General features: G+C 35.1%; 1 non-coding gene across 1 annotated transcript; it reads left to right on the top strand.

The window, feature by feature from the left end:
* Window positions 1-840: 840 nt before the first annotated feature.
* LOC112725225 (small nucleolar RNA R71) lies at window positions 841-948 on the top strand. Its single transcript, XR_003164347.1, has one exon. It is a non-coding gene; the product is annotated as a small nucleolar RNA R71 (small nucleolar RNA).
* The last annotated feature ends 22,469 nt before the right edge of the window (window positions 949-23,417 follow it).

Here is a 23,417-nt window from a genome sequence, read left to right on the forward strand (position 1 = left end):
CTCCTTATTGATCACTGGATGTCCCAGGAGGTCTTCCTCCTTGGGATTCACGTCCTCTCCTCTCCTCACAGGTTCGGCCATGGCGCTTATGTCAATGGCCTTGCACTCTCCTTTTGGGTTCTCTTCTGTATTGCTTGGGAGAGTACTAGGAGGGATTTCAGTGATCCTTTTACTCAGCTGGCCCACTTGTGCTTCCAGATTTCTAATGGAAGACCTTGTTTCATTCATGAAACTTACAGTGGCCTTAGATAGATCAGAGACTAGATTTGCTAAATTAGCAGCATTTTGTTCAGAGTTCTCTGTCTGTTGCTGAGTTGATGATGGAAAAGGTTTGCTATTGCTAAACCTGTTTCTTCCACCATTATTAAAGCCTTGTTGGGGCTTTTGATCCTTCCATGAGAAATTTGGATGATTTCTCCATGTTGAGTTATAGGTTTTTCCATAAGGTTCACCTAAGTAGTTCACCTCTGCTATTGCAGGGTTCTCAGGATCATAAGCTTCTTCTTCAGAAGATGCCTCTTGAGTACTGTTGGATGCAGCTTGCATTCCATGCAGACTCTGAGAAATCATATTGACTTGCTGAGTCAATATTTTATTCTGAGCCAATATGGCATTCAGAGTATCAACCTCAAGAACTCCCTTCTTCATAGGCGTCCCATTACTCACAGGATTCCTTTCAGAAGTGTACATGAACTGGTTATTAGCAACCATGTCAATGAGTTCTTGAGCCTCTGCAGGCGTTTTCTTTAGGTGAATGGATCCACCTGCAGAAGTGTCTAGTGACATCTTTGATAGCTCAGATAAACCATCATAGAATATATCCAGGATGGTCCATTCTAAAAGCATGTCAGAAGGACACTTTTTGGTCAACTGTTTGTATCTTTCCCAAGCTTCATAGAGGGATTCACCTTCTTTCTGCCTGAAGGTTTGAACATCAGCTCTAAGCTTGCTCAGCTTTTGAGGAGGAAAGTACTTGGCTAAGAAAGCCGTGACCAGCTTATCCCAAGAGTTCAGGCTGTCTTTGGGTTGAGAATCCAACCATAATCTAGCTCTGTCTCTTACGGCAAGAGGGAAAAGCATGAGCCTGTAGACTTCAGGATTTACTCCATTAGTCTTAACAGTATCACATATCTGCAAGAATTCAGTTAAGAACTGAAAAGGATCTTCAGATGGAAGTCCATGAAACTTGTAGTTCTGCTGCATCAGAGAAACTAATTGAGGTTTCAGCTCAAAATTGTTTGCTCCAATGGCAGGAATGGAGATGCTTCTTCCATGTAAATTGGAATTAGGTGCAGTAAAGTCACCAAGCATCTTCCTTACATTATTATTATTTTCGGCTGCCATCTCCTTTTCCTGTTCGAAAATTTCTGAAAGGTTATCTCTGGATTGTTGTATTTTAGCTTCTCTTAATTTTCTCTTCAGAGTCCTTTCAGGTTCTGGATCTGCTTCCACAAGAATGTTCTTATCCTTGCTCCTGCTCATATGACAAAGAAGATGGCACAGAAAAAATAGTAATAATAATATGGATCCTTTATACCACAGTATAGGGATCCTTGTGTTAGTAGAAGAAAAGAAGGGAAGAAAATCTGAACTCAGAGAGAGGGGGTTCGGATTTTTGGAGAGTTGAAGGAAAGATGTTAGTATATCAATAAACAAATAGAAGAAGATGAGAGGGGGAAGTGAATTTTCGAAAACAATTTTTGAAAAAGAGTTAGTGATTTTTGAAAATAGTTTTTGAAAAAGGTTAGTATTTTTTTCGAAAATTTTTCTTTTTAAATAAAAAAATAAAAATAATTAGTTAATAAAAAAGAAATTTTTGAAAAAGAGGGAAGATATTTTCGAAAATTAGAGAGAGAGAGTTAGTTAGGTAGTTTTGAAAAAGTTAAGAAACAAACAAAAAGTTAGTAAGTTAGTTGAAACAAATTTGAAAAGATAAGAAGTTGGGAAGTTAGAGAAGATATTTTGAAATCAAATTTTGAAAAAGATAAGATAAGAAGATATATTTTTTTTTTTTTGAAAAGATATGATAGAAATTAGTTTTTGAAAAAGATTTGATTTTTAAAATCACAATTAATGACTTGATTCATAAGAAATCACAAGATATGATTCTAGAACTTAAAGTTTGAATCTTTCTTAACAAGCAAGTAACAAACTTCAAATTTTTGAATCAAAACTTTAATTGATTATGTTATTTTCGAAAATTATGATATAAAATAAGAAAAAGGTTTTTGAAAATTATTTTTTTGGAATTTTCGAAAATAATCATGAATTTTGAAAAAGATTTTGAATTTTGAAAAAGATTTTGAAAAAGATAAGATTTTCAAATTGAAAATTTGATTTGACTCATAAGAAACAACTTGATTTTAAAAATTTTTGAAAAAGTCAACTCAAATTTTCGAATTTGATGAGAGAAAAAGGGGAAGATATTTTTTTGATTTTTTTTTGAATTTTTATGAAAACGTGAAAATTATGCAATGCATGAAATTTTTAGATCAAAACATGTGATGCATGCAAAAATGCTATGAATGTCAAGATGAACACCAAGAACACTTTGAATGTCAAGATGAACATCATAGACACAATTTTGAAAAATTTTTAATGCAAAGAAAACATGCAAGACACCAAACTTAGAATTCTTTAATGCTTACGCACTAAGAATTCAAGAATGCATATGATAAACATGAAAAGACACAAAACAAAAAATCATCAAGATCAAACAAGAAGACTTACCAAGAACAACTTGAAGATCATGAAGAACACTATGAATGCATGATATTTTCGAAAAAATGCAAGATGCATATGCAATTGACACCAAACTTATAATATGACTCAAGACTCAAACAAGAAACAGAAAATATTTTTGATTTTTATGATTTTCTAATTTTTTTTGGATTTTTATTTATATTTTTCGAAAATTATATGAAAAAGAAAAATAAGGATTCCAAAATTTTTAATATGAATTCCAGGAATCTTGCATTCTTAGTCTAAAGCTTCAGTCCAGGAATTAGACATGGCTCACTAGCCAGCCAAGCTTTCAAAGAAAGCTCCAGTCCAAAACACTAGACATGGCCAATGGCCAGCCAAGCTTCAGCAGGTAGATCAGGAACAGTAGCAGGTGGATTAGCTCCAACTAGCTTGCTCTTGATAACAAATTGCAAGCCTCAGTCCAAAAGAATTTAGACATGGCTTTACAGCCAGCCAGGCTGCAACATATAATTACATGGGCTGGAGTGATTAGTTGAATACCAATCCCAAAGTAGTTTGGGTATGGCTTTACAGCCAGATATGATTCAACATATTCCATGAAACACTAGAATTCATTCTTAAAAATTTTGAAGCCATAGAATAATTTATTTTTGAAAACATTTTTTTTTTCGAAAACAAATGGGAAAATTTTTGAAAGATTTTTGAAAAATTTTTGAAAATAAAATAAAAAGAAAATTACCTAATCTGAGCAACAAGATGAGCCGTCAGTTGTCCAAACTCAAACAATCCCCGGCAACGGCGCCAAAAACTTGGTGTTGTTGCCGGGATTGGGATCTCAGACGATTCTTGGCGCCAAACAGGAACAATTAAGTCCCCGGCAACGGCGCCAAAAACTTGGTGCACGAAATTGTGATCTCCAGGCTTGAACAAATCCTGGTAATGGCTCCAAAGCTTGGTGCTCTGATCTTAATTCATAATTGTCACAACTTCGATACAACTAACCAGCAAGTGCACTGGGTCGTCCAAGTAATACCTTACGTGAGTAAGGGTCGAATCCCACGGAGATTGTTGGTATGAAGCAAGCTATGGTCACCTTGCAAATCTCAGTCAGGCGGATTTAAACATGATATTTTATTAGATTAAAATAAACAATAAAAGGGATAGAGATACTTATGTAGATTCATTGGCAGGAATTTCAGATAAGCGAATGGAGATGCTTTTCGTTCCTCTGAACCTCTGCTTTCCTGCTATCTTCATCCAATCAGTCTTACTCTTTTCCATGGCTGGCTTTATGTGATACATCACCACTGTCAATGGCTACTTTCGGTCATCTCACGGGAAAATGATCCAATGCCCTGTCACGGCACGGCTAATCGTCTGGAGGCATCACCCTTGCCAATGGCTTCATCTTATCCTCTCAGTGAATAATATGCTCACGCACCCTGTCACGGTACGGCTATTCATCTGTCGGTTCTCGATCATGCTGGAATAGGATTTACTATCCTTTTGCATCTGTCACTAACGCCCTGCAATCGCGAGTTAGGAGCTCGTCACAGTCATTCAATCATTGAATCCTACTCGGAATACCACAGACAAGGTTTAGACCTTCCGGATTCTCTTGAATGCCGCCATCATTCTAGCTTACGCCACGAAGATTCTGGTTAGGAGATCTAAGAGATACTCATTCTAGCTTAATTCATGTAGAACAGAAGTGTTTGTTAGGCACGCGTTCATAAGGGAGAAGGATGATGAGCGTCACACATAATCATCACCTTCATCACGTTCTTGGGTGCGAATGGATATCTTAGAAGCGAAATAAGAAGAATTGAATAGAAAACAGAAGTACTTTGCATTAATCTTTGAAGAAGAGCAGAGCTCCACACCTTAATCTATGGAGTGTAGAAATTCTACCGTTAAAAATACATAAGTGAAGGTCTAGGCATGGCCGAGATGGCCAGCCCCTCTGATCTAAGAACCAGGCGTCCAAAGATGCCTAATACAATAGTAAGAGGTCCTATTTATAATAAACTAGCTACTAGGGTTTACATGAGTAAGTATTTGATGTATAAATCCACTTCTGGGGCCCACTTGGTGTGTGTTTGGGCTGAGCTTAAGTGTTGCACGTGCAGAGGCCATTTGTGGAGTTGAACGCCAAATTCTGTGCCAGTTTGGGCGTTCAACTCTGGTTTTGGATCCTTTTCTGGCGCTGGACGCCAGATTTGGGCAGAAGGCTGGCGTTGAACGCCAGTTTACGTCGTCAATTATTGGCTAAAGTATGGACTATTATATATTGCTGGAAGGCCCTGGATGTCTACTTTCCAACGCAATTGGAAGCGCGCCATTTTGAGTTCTGTAGCTCCAGAAAATCCACTTTGAGTGCAGGGAGGTCAGAATCCAACAGCATCAGCAGTCCTTTTTCAACCTCTGAATCTGATTTTTGCTCAAGTCCCTCAATTTCAGCCAGAAAATACCTGAAATCACAGAAAAACACACAAACTCATAGTAAAGTCCAGAAATGTGAATTTAACACAAAATCTATTAAAAACATCCCTAAAAGTAACTAGATCCTACTAAAAACATGCTAAAAACAATGTCAAAAAGCACTACAAGAAAAACACCCATTCAGGTACACTTGAAAAGTGTAGCCAAAAGTGAAAAAAAATGATGCCTTAGGCTACGGCTACGCTTTTTGGGCTACGGCTACGCTTTTTGGGGTGATTCCTATTCGCCCGTTGCCTATTCTCAAAGGCTACGCTTTTCAGCACCAAGGGCTACGATTTTGGCGTTTGGGAATAGGCTACGCTTTTCAAGTGATGCTGTCCAGGACCAAAGGCTACGCTTTTCAGCTTCCAATTTTACCAGAATAGGCTACGCTTTTCAACGCTACTGCATCACTTGTAAAATGTAGCCGCATTGTATATTATAGCTACTCTATATAAGTGTAGCCCTAGGTCTTTTTTTTTTATTTTCTGTATAACCATAGCTACTCTTTATAAGTGTAGCCTTAGGTCCTTCATTGTTTTTTTTTTTAATTTTCTATATGTATATAATATTCTAATAATTTTTTATACAACATAATATTTAATAATATTATTACATATATAATTTTACATTTTTAATTAAATGAGTTAAATATTATAAAATAAAATTAAACACATAATTATACTAAATAATTTTTTTAAATAATAAAAATCATCCTTACACAATTCAAAGACATAATCTTAAGAAGAGATAATTTAAGTCACATGAAACTTGTATCACATATCAATTAAAATACAAAGTTTGCACTCTATATCCGAAAAGAACTTAACAAACAAAAAATCATTAATCTTCTAATCTCGGCATAATGACTAAAAAATATTCTGAAGCACCTTCAAATTATTCTTCTCAAACACATCTTTTTCATGCTGATCTTCATCACCATCAAGAAAACTCTTGGCCTTAACAATTGTATCAGTGTTCATTCCCTTGTTCATTCCCAATAAGAACTAATTTTCAAGCAATTACTGCTCTGCTTACAGCTGCAGATTATCATAATTCAAAAAGAGAAGCATGTAAGGATTTTGCATACTGATTCACCACCATACGCAATCAATACAAGATTATGTTGAAGAAAATGACCGGGCTACTTACAAATATTCTTTTGACCATTCTCGCGACACATGAAGAAAACAAAATCATAGAACCGAATGAATTCTGAAAAGTCTGCCTGGCAAGAGCAACAAATGAAGAACATGTTCCAATTGTAAGTATCAGATTAAAGATTAAAAATACAGGAAAACAAACTTGTTGCTTTTCTATTATTCTCATTGCAAATAAAGGAGAGTAAGCAATGGCTATGGCAAAATGCAATTGCAAATGAAGCTTGGAAGCACAAATGTCATTTATTTTAAATCGAACCTTGCTTTTCTTGGAAGCACAAATGCCATTTAACAAATCCTGTTAGTCACATTGATCACTTCAATTTCATAATTCAACACATACAAATCAAGAATACGCACTATAACAAATAACAAGTATTGTAGTAGGAAGTAGTCAAATGCAACATATTTCAAGTCTTAATTTAGCACTAATTAAAAAGAATGCAATGTTGGATGAGAAACGAACCACATGTCTGTGTTGCTCGAACCTTTCGTGGAGGTTAGCTGCCTGAAAAAGATGAATAAGAACAAGAAAAATGGTTAAATAATTAAAGTTAGGGACCCAAAGTAAAAAAAAAAATTTAATCTGAAGGGTGAATGACCCGGTGATATCAATGTATATCAATTTAGCTTAGCTTGTGAAGGTGGGAAGTGTGAGAACTCATCATCAAACAGAAAATTATTGAACAAAAGAAAATGTCAAGAATAATACATAAAAGCATAATTAGTTTTCTGTTTCAAAATTCAAAACAAAACTGAATACAATGCTATAAGAGAATCACAGGTACAGGGGGAATTTTACACATGTATCAGCACACTGGATTAGTGATGGCAACATCAGGAACAGAAGCTAGCACCAGTTGGGGTTAAAGTACTGCTCCTGCTTCTCTAGCCTTTCTGCGTTTGCGCCTCATCCTGAAATACTCCCTCTTCCTTGCTCTATAGCTGTTGGGATTCTCAGGTTGCACTTCTCGTGGGTAAACACTCACCTGAAGTAGAAGAAATCATAATAATTAAGCTTCAATTTGTACTCTCTATAATTTTTCTAAGTAACATAATCATGGTGTAAAAAGCTTCACTTAACCTTTTTCCTGTCAGGCCCAAATTTTTTACAACTCCATCAATCAAGGAGAAGATGGTATAGTCTTTGCCAAGTCCCACATTCTTTCCTGCATGAAACTAAAAGTATTGTCCAAAACAAAATCAAAACTTAGAGGATCCTGTATGGTGTTTTTTTTTCTTTTTCAAAGTGATGGGATGCTACACATTTTATATTACTCCTAAATTTCTAAATGCCAAAAACATGGTAATGGTCAAATTTTTATATATAATCAAGCTTCAAAGTTTAAGGAATCATGATTTTGCAGTGGTAAGCAAGCTATAGTACTACCTATTCACTTTCACACAAGTTGTTGCCCTTTCAGTTTTTTTTTTCAGATTTTGGGCGCAGAAGAGGCTGAGGATGAGACCAAAAAGTAAACACTAAACCTAAGTTAAATAATATATGTATCTATACACAAATATATAGTAACTAATTTATTAACCAAAGATGGAAGTTCAGAAGAAACAGAATAAAAGGGCTATAAAAAGCTCACCTTATCCAAATTATCAATGTGCACAGAACCAGGAGAACTTGTTTGATTACTTACTTTAACTGAGATAAAAGCTGAATCTGAATTATATATCAGCAGAAAAACCACAAGAGAAGGACAGGTCAAAAAAGTCTATACTTGTTAACAAGAATTTAGAAACAAGTTAATCAGATTTATATTTTGTAACTCATAAACATAGATATATCTAACTGATTTGGATATATATGTGCATTGTGTATTGTGTATTGTGTCTCTGTCGGTGCAAATATTCCCTTTACTTAGTAGCAAAATACTAGTTAGTTTTGAACTGACATACTACAAAAACAGCAGCTATTGCATAAACTAGTGCCCCAATGAATGAGGTTACTACCATGACCTGTAGGTCACAGGATAAGTTAGTTGCTTTTGATCTCTATTAATCTTACCGAATCCTTGATAATACTGTTTAGAATTTGATGCTTAATCTCTCCCTTTTACAAAAGAGGAACATGCAGAGACATCCTTAGATTTCGGCCCAGCATTCTGAAGTAGTAGGACACAGAGAACCTGAAACAATTCTAAATGTAAACTAATCTGATATATTTAGCAAATCAGTAGTAATACATCTAGATACCTGCACACCTAATGAATACAGACACACACACACACACACACAAAGCTACCTCCAAAATGGGAGCTGAAGCAGGATACTCGGGCAAAAGAAGCAAGATGCAAAATCAAAAAGCAAATTCAAACGAAGCAACCAACATAAATGCAAAAAATTAACTTTAACTCCTATCATGTACTATTCATACAGTAAAATAAAAATGTTCACTCAAACAGAATTCAGAGTAGATTCATAAGATAATAAGCCTGCTCATTAAATTAAATAAATAAGATACAATACCACAGTATCTATTTGATTGATCACTTACTTTTTCTCTTCTCAACTTGTTGGTTTTTTATTATTCTCATTAAAGCTGAATGCAAAATTCACAAAATCATGCCAATCAGCTTAATTTCAAGTGCAAAAGGGGAAAACGGCATTGCTTCAAACAGTAAAATGAGAATTATCAACCTAAATTGTAAATTAAAAATGAATTGAGACAGATATATCAATTTTGCACCAATATCACCAATGCAATTGATGGACCAAACATGAATCCCCTGGCTTAATCTATTTTTGGCGAATCAAAACCCAAAAAAGAACCTATAACCCTAAAACCCCCAAATTAATTTTTTTTTTCAAATAAATTTCTAGTCACTTCTAGAGTTAGCTATTTATGATGTTGGTCTATGTCAAATTTTTCTTATGGATTTGATCTAATTTCCTAAATACAAGTGAAATCAGTCCCTCTCATCATCTTATAAATCAACTTCATACTTATGAGTTATGATTTGAAATATAAGTACTTATCTGTATGTAAAACTATAATAATGACTAATTTTACTTAATTTTGATAAGTTTTATACCAAAATGATCTGAAATAGGATGATGTAAATACCATGATAAATCCCGTCTCTTCAGGGTCTAGTTCTTCCATGATCAAAGCTGCATATTCTTCAGCCTGCTGCTGTATGTTTGAGAGTTTGTTTGTTGTGGCACTAAGGCAGATGCTCTGAAAACAGAATTGATCATTTGTGATGATCAAGGAAACTCCTATTCTCATGGGAACAAAATGCAAAGCTAGGAAAGGAAAAAAGGTTGCCGATAAAAACTACTTCATTATCTTCATTCTAATTTTTCTATTGATGAATTTAAAAAGAAAATTCATATAAACCTCTTTAATTTCTTCCTTGGTGATTCTTCCATCTGCATCTTTATCAACTCTGCATTATTCCAAATGAAGGTTAACATACTTAATGGTGGGAATTAAAGAAAATACCAACCAATTTCTTTTCCTAGTTCTAAAATTAAGTAAAGAGGTAATGAATTAGTTACATGTCAAAGACGGTTCTGAGCCTGGAATCAAAACTCTGGTCAGAAATTTGGTCCCAAAAGTCCTTCAATTGAGCCTTGTTAATTGAATCCCCATGAATATCCCTCCTCCTAGCCAAAGAATCAAAAAGTACACCAGCATGCCTCAGATTCCTTGCTCATCCCTACATACAAACAATTCAACAAATTCGCACCATTGTTATCCAAACACTTCCTAAAAGAAAACTACTCAGAACAAGTCCTTATTTCACTCACTCACACACACACACACACAAACAATTTCACAAACACTTAGAAAGCAACAACAAAAGAATAGTACAGATTTGTTATGAACTCTTCAATTTCAATTATTACCTATACATTTTCTAAAGAGAGAACGATGAAGCCATCCATCAGTTGAAGCAGAACATTTTCCAGGTGATTCACACATTATTTAAGGGATCAGACTTTCACAGTCATATTTTATTTTATTTTGAGTTCATCAAGAATCCAACAAATTTAGCTTGAGACCTAATAATAAGAATTGAAACTACACAGTACTTGAAACTATTAATTAGTACAATTGAAAGAAAAAGAAATCTAATAATAAGCAACAAACATAATAAGCAACTCATCTTGGTATTCCTGCGCAGCAACTAATCATGGCCAAACTCACCTGTGTTAATGGAATAAAACCCCTAAATTCACGAGTTCTCCTGCGCTGCAACAATAGCATGCATGTTCATCAATTCACGATGTCACAGATTATTGTACCAAAACCCCCAAATTGAAACCTAAAATCAGAACCCTAACCTCGCGAATGAAGAAAGCTTTCAGTTGAGCGCAGAGTCTTCGTGATGTGACCGCGCAGCGAAGAGAAGCGACGATGAAGATGAGTGGGAAAGATGAGTGAGCGCAAAGTCTTCCTGGAGTGGTGAGTGGTGACGCCGTGAGTGGTGACTTGTGATGGCAAACGCTTTTCTCTGATTTGGGGGTGATGACGGTGGTGAGGCGGCGCAGCGACGATGGTGAGGGCGGCGCAGCGACGATGGTGAGGGCGGCGCAGCGACGGTCAGTAGTGCAGCAATGTGGAGAGTGGTGAGTGGTGCGTGGGGGCGACGACGGTCAATGGCGAGAGTGAGAGGGTCAGTGGCGAGAGCGAGAGTGAGAGGGTCAATGGCGAGCGAAGAGAGTGAGTGGGGGGCAACGATGGTGAGCAGGGCTTTCAGGAAAAAGTGAGACTGATGGTGAGCAGGGCAATGATGGCGAGGGCTTCTACTTCGCGATGAAGGTGATGAAGGTGATGAGTGAGCTTTCAGGAAAAGGTGAGACTGAGGGTTTAAGAAAGGGGACAAAGGTGATTGAGTGACATTTGGAGGGAATTGAATCACAAAAAATTTACTAAGTGTGATGAGTTTGCTTTCAGGAAAAAGAGGAAAAAATTTCACTAAGTGTCAAATTTTTTACTCTAGATATATTAGGCATCGCTTTTAAAATGCACCCAAAATTTAACAAATAGGCTACCCTTTAAAAGCGTCCTCTTTGATATGAAAAATGAACCTATAGATATTAACCTACGGCTACGCTTTATAAGTGATTTCTATAATACCTAAGGCTACACTTTTTAAATGATGCTGCAATTGTGTATCCTTTTCTCTTATAAAAAGGCAACACAGAGAAAAGCGTAGCCTATTCATAGAATAGGCTACGCTTTTCAAATGTAGCTTAAAAAAAGTGTGGCTGAATGGGTATTTTTCTTGTAGTAAAGCGTATAAATTATCCGCTCATCAACAAACAAGGATGATGCATGTCTAGCCCTAGTGTAGGTAATGAGGTCATTTGTCGGTTACATACCCACTCCCGACGTTACCCAGCAACCTTTGACTGGATAAGGCTTTCTTGTTGGCAATACCCACTGCAAGCAACCTATATGCCCAACACACTCACTGTAAGCAACCTTTGTCTTATAGAAGTAAACACTCGCTGTAATCAACCTTTGTCTTACAGGAGTGCACTTTAACTGTGTGTATCGTGATACCTCTGTAAGCAACCTTTGTCTTATAGCATAGAATTATAGCTAAGTATCCCAGAAAAGTGTTCTCGGTGGTCGCACCACCATCTATCTGACTGCCTCTCTGCTGCAAATTTTACATAGCCATTCTCAATATCATCATTAGTTATCATTCTCATTATTCATCACCAGTTTCACATTCTTATGTCGTATCTCTTTCTTTCTCTGTTCAATCATACTGTACAAACTTTACGGCTTTCACTTTTGCAACATCTTACCTCAAATAATTTTCAAACACTTAAACATCTATTTCCAGCTACAAGTATCCAATTCATTAGTCTTACGTTCAAAACTTAATTTACATATTTCAATTTAACTAAATTATTATATTTTTATAAAATTTCAAACATAATCTCCACTAAAAATGGACTTAAACCACCCTTACGAGTTCCCTGAATCTCAACAACTCATCAACCTTTTTTCAACAACTGTCAAACAGAAGATTCTCAATCAGTCAGAGATTCACAAATCGTAATAGTTAACAATTCAATCATAATTCACAATTTTGATATAATCAACTATTCAAACTTCAAAAATTCATAACTAGTTTTTCACAAATCATAGAATCCTTTCGAATTTAAACTTAATCAACTAGACTTACCCAAATTCATTTAGAATTTAACCACACACAATTCCAGGCATTATAGAATTATTTATATACTCTCACTACTACATTTTAAACATTTAATAACATTTATCCCTTAACATTTGTTAGAGTGTTAGTAATTAATTATAAAATTATATATAAAGTAATATTTATAATGAAATGTTAGTAAATAATGTAATTCTTTAAGAAAAACTAAAAAAGTGTTACCTATTCCTATTGACATGAAAATAAATAAACCTCCCCTTTTCTGAAAGTCAAAATCGGAGACCTAACCTAATGGCTGGGACAAAAGAAAGATCGGGGAACCTGCTAACGCAGATAATCAATGCGCCAAAGCTGTCGGCATGATCTCACTCCAAATCTTGCTCACCTTCGCAATCTCGCTCTCAATCTTACTTGCGCTCTTGATCTCAATCTCGATCGTGCTTTCAATCTCGCTCGCACTCCGCTCCTTGAATCTCTCTCTTGTTTCAACAAACTCTATTTTTCTCTCTCGATCATTTCTAGGGTTTGTTACTCTTTGTTTTGAGGTGAGTCTGACGGAGAAGGAGAAGAACCTCCTTTCGTGCTCTTTCTTCTCTAATTTTTGCTGCTTCATTATTATTCTTGCATTCTTCTTAAGCTTTTTGTATATATTTGTTAAGATCTGTTGGCCATGAGTTGATTGAATTTCTAATGTTAAGATCTTCTCAATTCAAGCCCGAGAGTCTCAAGCAGGACACTGATGATTCCAGAATTACATCTTCAGCTGCTAAGGTACTTCTTTTTCTTTCCTCGCTTCATTTCCTAAATTCATTTAGTTATCGTAGCAATTTTTTTCAATAGAAAGCAAAGTGCTAGTGGTCAGTAATTAGAACGAGAGAAGCATCACTTGGATATGATGTGATATGTTACGACTATTGCGTGCACCGGGAGTTACATGCTGAAATTTTTTGTCAACTTCAATATTGATAATGTATACTTGTACATACCATATATTTTTTAATTAGGGACTATATATATATATATATAGCTCCATAGTCCATATATAAGAACTTGTTATTTTATAAAGTTGAATCATTCATATAGATGTTGTCCGAGGAAATTTGAAATAAAATATATAGAAAATTAAGAAGGCAACAGTGCCTATTAGTTTACAGTTAATTTTTTTACAAAGTAGAATGACTCAAGCCTAATATTAATTCAACAATGGTTTTGGAATTGCTATTTTTTCTTTTTTCTTTGCCTATTCATGTCCATATAAGATTAGAATCAAACACATTTGATCATTTCCATTGTTACACTCTTGAAGCACAAGCACATTTGATGCTAGCAAACATCATTTTTATTTATCTGGATCTGGCTGTTACAGAGTATTTTCCTAGGTACTTCCGTTTCTATTCAAATGTCTTACTTCTTTGTGTCATTTTACAGATCAAAATGGTAGCGTTGTGATTTTGTCATCTAGGTAAACTGTTGCAGCACTTGTTATGCAATTTGCATGTAGCTGCTTTACCTTTCATTTGACTAAAATGACTGCAATATGTATAATTCTCCATCCCTATCTTCATACCACATATACATATCTCTTCCTAAGATTTTGTTTCTTTCATGAGAAATCCTATATTTTATGAATTGCAGCAGGTTTTCAAAACTTACGTATGAGCTTTTGGTTGAACAATTTTCCCAATGAATACTGCTATACATCATGGTACTTTTTATTCAGTTGCCACTAGTGCCACTATCTATGCCGTGTTTCTGCTTTTCAGAAGTCTTTCCTGTGGGCTTAAATACCTAATTAACCTAGTTTTGCACAGTTATTGTTACTATTAGTTCCATCCATTTTTTAAATTTTCATTCAACCATTATTCTATCTGAGATTCAAAATGTATTTAATGGAGTTTGCTCATTGTTTCGCCACCTTAATCACTTGAATTTTGCTTATGAGCTTGGGTTATGACTTATGACTAAGCCTTTTTTTCTGTCCCTTTTATTTCTCCATTTTGATCACACTGGGAAGATCTAACACACTTTCACTTGCGGGTTGCAAATATGATAAGGTTTCTAGTTGACAATTATAATAAGCCTATTCTTGCAATTCTGAAAATCCCTTCCAAAGACCATCTTTATGATCCTGCACATGATTTAGTTCTTTCCTGAGTAAAGTTCCTCTTTTGTTGCCGCCACCATCAATCCCATTTTAGCAACCGTTTGAGCTTCAAAACAAGTAGAATTTTCTAATTTGTATCTTAATAAGTGAATGCATATGTTAGATTATATGTTGTACCTAATTTTATGCATTATTATCAAGAATTCTTTGATCTCTTCTTCTAATTATTTGGTAGAAAGTTTGGGGAGGTACTTCTTCTATATTTAATCTTGAGAGTTCATCTTACATACCTTTTACAATTGTTAAAGTGTTATGGCAAATTATAATGCCTTGTTCTGTAACAATAATTTAGTAAAATGCTCCTTATTTTAGTTTTTTTTTCCTTCTCATTTTGCAGACATTTTGAATTTTATAATATTAGTTAGTCATGGATAAGAATTGGATGCTCAAACTGCGAACTTCTAAGAAGTACTTAGATAAGTTTCTTGATTTTGCATTTCATAATACATTTGAAGGAACTCAGATTCTATGCCCTTGTAAGAATTGCTATTTTAGGTAATCTTGGATTCGTATGAACGATATAGTGGTACGTGCAATTTTCTTTTGTTTTTAATTTTTTCCTGTCAATATTTAGTGACTTTCTTCACCATGTTGCATTGCTAAAGCCTAAATGTTAATGTCCTGTGCTCTTTCTGGAAGGCACTTTTTTCTTATGTTCTTGATGTGTATTTAGACTTGTTCGAAGAAAGAAGTATTTGATTGCTAAACTTTTTGTTAGTTGTATTCTTATACATCTCTTAAGAATTAGGATGATGAATTGCTGCTTTCCTTAACCTATTATTGTTCCTTACCTGATTGTAAAATGCATGGTGTACATATCTTTATCTCTGTGAATGTATTGATTTATCATCTTTCCGTGAATGTATTGATTTATCATTTTTATCTCTGTGACGATTGCATATTTGGATTTTGTATGAGTTATTCTGAATTCTCAAATAGAAAATCATTGATATGCAGCATCTAGAAGATATGAAGCAGCAGGAATGATATGGCTGTAAAATTAGTATGTTAATTGGTATTATCGGATGGGGCACCATTATCGGCATATCAATACTTCGAAAACGTGAGGAATTTCCCAGTTGTTGTCCAGTTATATAAGAGAATGATATGGCTATAAAATTAGTATGTTAATTGGTGTTATCTTGTTAGTATGAATTTTATTATTTTGTTACTTGTAAATACTTATATGTAATCAAACTGATCTTTACTATAGAAAAAGTTTATGCAATGTAAGCATATTGAAAAAATAGAAAAATTGATCTATTAGACCAATTTTAGTATTTAAATATCTTGGATTTAATTTGTAAAGTGGGTGTAGAATATGTAATTGAAGAAAAAGATTTTAATTCAATATTTTGTGCATTTAAATGTTACTAAAGATCTATTGTAATATTTTTTTATTGTTAATAAAGAAGATCTTTGTAATATTTATTAGAGCATTACTATAGAAGATCTATTGTAACATTTTTTAAAGTGTTATTAGAAAAGTTATTGTGACACTTTTTAAGTGTTACATAAAATATCTATTGTAACATTTTTTAAGTGTTACAAAAAATATCTATGATAACATTTATCTAAGTATTACAAAATATATCTATTGTAACATTTCTTTAAGTGTTATCAAGAAGGATCTATTGTAACATTTTTACTAAATGTTATTAAATCTTTAAAAGAATGTTAGTAAAACTTTTTAGTAACATAGAGTATATTTAACATTTGTAAAAATGTTACTAATATACATAAGTAACATTTTAATATGATTTGATAACATTATTTAAATGTTAGTAAAAGTCAAATATGTAGTAGTGTCTTAAAGTTACTATATTTTTTCAGAAAATCAAGTTGTCACGAATAGTTTGATCCTTTAAGTTTCAATCCTTCAAATTTGAACTTAAGCAACTAGACTTACTCTATTTCACCCAAAATCAGCCCCACATAATTCCAATTATTTTAGAGTTATCTATTCATTAACAAAGTTACTATTTTATTTTAAAAATCAGATTTCAAAAAAAAAAATAATTCAGTAATCAAACTTCAATCTTTTAACAGTTCTCAAAATTAATTTTAGTTAATCATAAATCAACATTAACAATTATCACAACACCATCAAGCAACCCAGCCAATAGCAACCAATTCAGCATAATCAAAGAAAACAAGATTCTCTGTAATTTCAAAATAATCAGAAAACCAGTAACAGTCACAGCCTCAAACCAAAAATCAACCTCCTCAGTTAATCACTCACAACAATAAAACCAGTCATAATCATAGCCATAATCCAAACTCAATTCATATCAATACGATATTTTTTTAATAAATAACTCATCATATTTCAATTTAGTAAATAACACCAAATTAATCACCATTTACAACCGCATCTAATTCCAATCATAACTCGGAATAATCACAGTAGCTAACTATTCTCAAACACATTTCAAGCCATTCACATCAATTAATTAATTCTTAACCACTATTATCTATTTGCAATTATCCAACTAACATTTTAGTATCAAAATCCACAAAAATTGGGAACCTAGCATCCATCTACAGCAGCTAGCAGTCACAGCAGCTCAAGGTAATAGCAACAGTAGAGGAAGCTCCGGAAAGGCGACTAACAAACACAGCAGCGTTGAAAAAAGGCAAAACAAAGAGCGAAGCAAGACCTGAACAGTGGCAGTTTTTTGGTGACTCTCACGGCAGTAACTCTGGTGGTGGCTCAACAGCTCGACGGCGGCGTAGCGGCTCAGGGATGGTCGTGGCAGTGGCAGCGGCATCAACGGCGGAATTAGGAAGCAGCAGCAATGACTGGGCGTACAACAGTGACGAGAACTACTCCTCTTCCTCGCGTTCTACTTGTTTTCCCTCTTTCTAACACACGAAGGTGATGGCGACGGGCCCTGGCAGCAGCGACGGTGGATTAGTGGTGACAAGCATGAACGACGACGCATTGGTGAGACGCGAGAGCTCCCCCTCTCGCAAGCACTCTCTCTGGTTCTCCCTTTCTCAGAGGTGGCTCGTCCTCTCCCTCCAGGAGACACGACAGCGGCGGCGGCACCAAGCCCCGCAGTGCCGTCCCTCCCCCTCTCTTCCTCTTTTCCACCGCGCTCTCCTCCTTTTCCCTCTTGTGTGCGTGTGTTGTCTGTGTGTGTGAGTGAGGGTGGCGTGAAAGGGTAAGGGAGTTAGAGTTTTCAAGTTTGGAATTAGGACTTTTGATTTGGGAGTTTAGGGTTAGAAATTAGGGATTTTATAAAGGAATATGGATAGAATAGATATTTTGATAAAATTGGTGGATAGAATAATAATTTTAAAATTAAATGTACTTCATTAAAAATATTTTAAGAGCACTATTTATCAATATATTATAGAGTTTAAATAATTATTTCTATTTTAAATTATAAAATAAACATATTCATCACATTCTATATAGTATAGTTTAAATTCAGAATATCAATTATCTAATAAAATCATATAACCTTTTATTATTTTTTCCATCACTGGAACTTTAATTTCAGGTATACCAAATATCCAATTATAATAAAGATTATATAAAAATTCTAATTAATTTAAACTCTAATTATTATGAAAATTATATATGATTCCTAATATTTTGAAATTCAAGGTATCATAAGGCTTTATTTAATTACTTTTAGTAAAATAACTTTTTTAGAATAAAATTATCAACAAATATAATAAATTATTTTTTCAAAAATTCGGGTTGTTATAAGAGGTAGGAGTTTTAATTTAATTTTGGGTGGTCCCTCCTCCTTGTTAGAGGCAAAAATAGCTTCGTGTTGTGGTATTGGACAATTTTTTTCATCACCCACATGGCCTACATTAGGGACTCCTCCAGAGAATTGTTTAACTCTTCCTCTTCTAAGATTTTTTGCACCAAAGGAACAATTAAGTCAATTTTCAAGCAATCCTCTGAGTTACTAGGATATTGCATGGCCTTGAAGACATTGAGCACAATATGCTCATCATGAACTCTTAAAGTGAGCTCTCCTTTTTGCACATCAATTAAAGCTCTCCTAGTGGCAAGGAATGATCTTCCCAAGATTATGGAGGCATTTGCATCCTTTTCCATGTCAAGAATAACAAAGTCAGTAGGGAATATGAATTCCCCCACTTTTACAAACAAGTTTTCAACTACTTAATGTGAAAATTTAATGGAACGAACAGCTAATTGGAGAGAGATTCTTGTTGGTTTGACTTCTTCAATATGCAATTTTTTCATCAAGAAAAGAGGAATTAAATTAATTCTTTCTATAGTGATTTCACCAATAGTGCAAGAAATGATAAAACTCCCAAGATCTTTTAATTTTTGGGACAAATTCTTTTGAATTATTGCACTAATTCCTTTGTGAGAACCATTATTTCATCCTCTTTCCAATTCCTCTTCTTTGCTATCAACTCCTTCATAAATTTGGCATAAAGAGGCATTTATTCCAAGGCCTCAGCAAAAGAGATATTGATTTACAATTTTTAAACACTTCCAAGAACTTGGAGAATTGCTTGTCCTTGTTCTCCTTCTAAAACCTTTGAGGGAATAGGAGTTTGGACTCATACTCTTTCACTTTTGCCTTCTTTGGTGCTTTTTCTTTTGGAACTTGAATTAGAGAATCAGAGGTTTGTGCATCGTTAAGAATGGAGTTTTCCATAGCTTCCTTGGATTGTTTGTTATTGACATCCTCCATGGCTTCTTTTCCCATTGCCTTTCCACTTCTCAAATTAATAACTTTGTCCTTTTTCCTTGGATTTGGGATGGTGTCACTAAGAAGAGCATTTTTGGCTTTTTCAACAAATTGCTTTACAAGTTAACCTACTTGCACCTCTAGGTTCCTGATAAAGGCCTTGTGGTTCTTAAAAGTGGCTTTGGTTTCTTGCATAAAATTGGAGGTTTCTTCCATAAAAGTGGTGCTTCTTTGGATAAATACGGATGTATGTTGAATGAGTTTCTCTAAAGCATTTTTCAGAGGGGTGGTCTTTTGTCGGTTTTGTGATGATTGTGTGGGAGGTGTTTGTGAAGGGTGAGGGTTGTTGAAGGTATTGAAGTTATTGGTTCTTTGATTTTGATTTTCTCATCCAAAGTTAGGGCGGTTCCTCCATCCTGGATTGTAGGTCTTGAAATAAGGGTCATATTGTGGTCTAGAAGAATTTTTCATGTAATTAACTTTCCCAACAGGGGGGTTGATCTTGGTTGAAAGGCTCAGAATTGTCACCTTGATGCCCCTCATAAGTAAGACCTTGTATTCCTATTGCAGAGACTTGCAAATGTCCTAGTTGTTTGTTGATTGCACTTATTTGTGAGACATAGTCTTCTTTTATGCCAAAAGAGTATCCAAAGTATCTAACTCCATCACACCTCTCTTCATTGTTCTCTAGAAAGAGTACAAATATTGATTGTTAGCCACAATCTCAATCAAATCCAAAGCTTCTTTAGTGGTCTTCATATGCATGGATCCTCCAGTTGAGGAATCCAATATAGTCCTAGAAGTGGGGTGAGCCCATCATAGAATATTTTTAGATACACCCAATCAGTAAACATATCTTGGGGGCACTTTCTCAACAATTTCTTGTACCTTTCCAAGCTTCATAGAGAGACTCTTCATCTTTTTTAGTGAAAGTTTGGATATCATGTTTTAGCTTTGTCAACCGCTGAGGTGGAAAGAATTCGGTTAAGAACTTATTGACCAAATTATTCCATGTTGCTTATGAGAGAATAATTTATACGCTTTTTGGCATTGTTTTTAGTATATTTTTAGTAGAATCTAGTTACTTTTAGGGATGTTTTCATTAGTTTTTATGTTAAATTCACATTTCTGGACTTTACTATGAGTTTTTGTGTTTTTGTGTGATTTCAGGTATTTTCTGGCTGAAATTGAGGGACTTGAGTAAAAATCAGATTCAGAGGTTGAAGAAGGACTGCTGATGCTGTTGGATTCTGACCTCTCTGCACTCAAAATGGATTTTTTGGAGCTACAGAACTCATAATGGCGCGCTTCCAATTGCATTGGAAAGTAGACATCCAGGGCTTTCCAGCAATATATAATAGTCCATACTTTGGCCGAGTTTAGATGACGTAAAAGGGTGTTTAACACCAGTTCTACGCTGCTGTCTGGAGTTAAACGCCAGAAACACGTCACAAACCAGAGTTGAACGCCAGAAACACGTTACAACCTGGCGTTCAACTTCAGAAAGAGCCTCTGCACGTGTAACAGTCAAGCTCAGCCCAAGCACACACCAAGTGGGCCCCATAAGTGGATTTATGCATCAATTACTTACTTCTGTAAACCCTAATAGCTAGTTTATTATAAATAGGACTTCTTACTAGTGTATTTGACATCCTGGATTGTATTTTTGATCCTGTGATCTCGTTTTGGGGGCTGGCCATTCGGCCATGCCTAGACCTATCACTTATGTATTTTCATACGGTAGAGTTTCTGCACTCCATAGATTAAGGTGTGGAGCTCTGCTGTTCCTCAAAGATTAATGCAAAGTACTACTATTTTTCTATTCAATTCAACTTATTCCGCTTCTAAGATATTCATTCGCACTTCAACCTGAATGTGATGAACGTGACAATCATCATCATTCCCCCACGAACGCGTACCTGACAACCACTTCCGTTCAACCTTAGATTGAATGAGTATCTCTTGGATCTCTTAATCAGAATCTTCGTGGTATAAGCTAGATTGATGGCGGCATTCATGAGAGTCCGGAAAGTCTAAACCTTGTCTGTGGTATTCCGAGTAGGACTCTGGGATTGAATGACTGTGACGTACTTCAAACTTGCGAGTGCTGGGCGTAGTGACAGACGCAAAAGGAGGGTGAATCCTATTCTATCATGACCGAGAACCTTAGATGATTAGCCGTGCTGTGATAGAGCATTTGGACCATTTTCACAAGAGGATGGAATGCAGCCATTGACAAGGGTGATGCCTCCAAACGATTAGCCATGCAGTGACAGCGCATCGGACCATTTTCCAGAGAGGATCAAAAGTAGCCATTGACAATGGTGATGTCCTTACATAAAGCCAGCCATGGAAAGGAGTAGGATTGATTGGATGAAGACAGCAGGAAAGCAGAGGTTCAGAGGAACAAAAGCATCTCTATGCGCTTAGCTGAAATTCTCACCAATGATTTACATAAGTATTTCTATCTTTATTTTATTATTTATATTTGAAAACCCCATTACTATTTTATATCTGCCTGACTGAGATTTACAAGGTGACCATAGCTTGCTTCATACCAACAATCTTCGTGGGATCGACCTTACTCACGTAAGGTTTATTACTTGGACGACCCAGTGCACTTACTGGTTAGTTGTATTGAAGTTGTGAATGAAAAACGATTTATTAAGACGTGCGTACAGAGTTTCTAGCGCCGTTGCCTGAGATCACAATTTCGTGCACCAGTTGCAATGCTCTTCTTTGGTTGAGTTTCAAGCAACTGTTTGGCTCGGTCCCTTATTCTGAGAGGGAACAACATCAGGTGAAAAACACTTGAACGCAGGCCAAGCTTCGGTTCAAAATTTCTCAAAAAGAATTTTTGTCAATAGTATAGTTCCAAACTAACAAATGACCCAAATCAAAGTTTAATTTTTGTTTGTCATGAAGTCAACCAATAAAAATCGGGAGTTTTAAGTCCCGGGTCATCTCACAAAAGAATTGCAGGGAAGTATGCACATCATCAGTTATGAGAGAAAGGGATTTTGATGACAAAAGTCAAGAAATTAAATGATAAGAAAGTGAAAAACAACTAAAGAAATATAAACACTAAAAGACACTCCTGGCAAGGATTGAGAATCAAGGCTTCCTATCCAAGTCATTGACCATAAATATGGCAATTACCTAGAATTAATCCTACTTCATCATCTCCTATATCGGGAGAAAGTCAAATAGACATAGTTGATCTTAATTCATAGGTCTTACTCGTCAATGGAAACAAGACCTACTAACAACCCTAAATCACTGATGAATCTATATTTGATGATAAATTTTGGTTTGACTTGAGTGAATTTCATCATATAAACCCACATTTATTCACCTAAATAGCATGCTTTTGTGTTTTCTCTCTAAATTATGTCCAATTGTTAAAACATGCTATTTTGTGCTTAATTTAATCAATTTTATTCCACTTTCATTTCATTCGATGCCTTGATATTTTTTATGAGTGACTTCAGGTGTAATAGGTAGGAATAGCTTGATAAGAGTGGAAGAGAAGCGTGCAATTGGGAGAAAACATGAAGAAAACAAAGGAGAAGTACGCACAAGTCCCTGTGCATATGCACAAGTGCAGAAATCAGCAAGTGTGCGTATGCACAACTTCGGTGCGTACACACACACCTGTGCGTACGCACAGGTACCAGTGCGTACGCACAGGTACCAGTGCGTGACTTCATTAAAAAGTCACGTGTCTCGCGATTTTGAGAGCTTTTGGCCCATTTCTGAAGTTGCTGAAGCATATAAGGAGGCTAGCAACATACCCACTCATACCATACTTCATACAACACACTAAGGGTAGTTTTAGGTTAGATTTTCTCTCAACTCTCTTAGGGTGTTTAATTAGGGTTTGTAGAATTTTATAGTTTCATGTTTTGATCTTGGATTCTAGCTTATTTCCTTTGTAAGTATTTCTTAATTTTCTCTTTTATTTAATTACTTGTTCAACACTTTCTTATATTTTAATTTCCTTTATCAATATATATGCTTTTGCAATTTTGAGTTTTAGTTAATGAATTTGATGTTTGATGGTTAT

This window comes from Arachis hypogaea, chromosome 11 (assembly GCF_003086295.3).
Source record: "Arachis hypogaea cultivar Tifrunner chromosome 11, arahy.Tifrunner.gnm2.J5K5, whole genome shotgun sequence".
NCBI classification, from domain to species: Eukaryota; Viridiplantae; Streptophyta; class Magnoliopsida; order Fabales; family Fabaceae; genus Arachis; species Arachis hypogaea.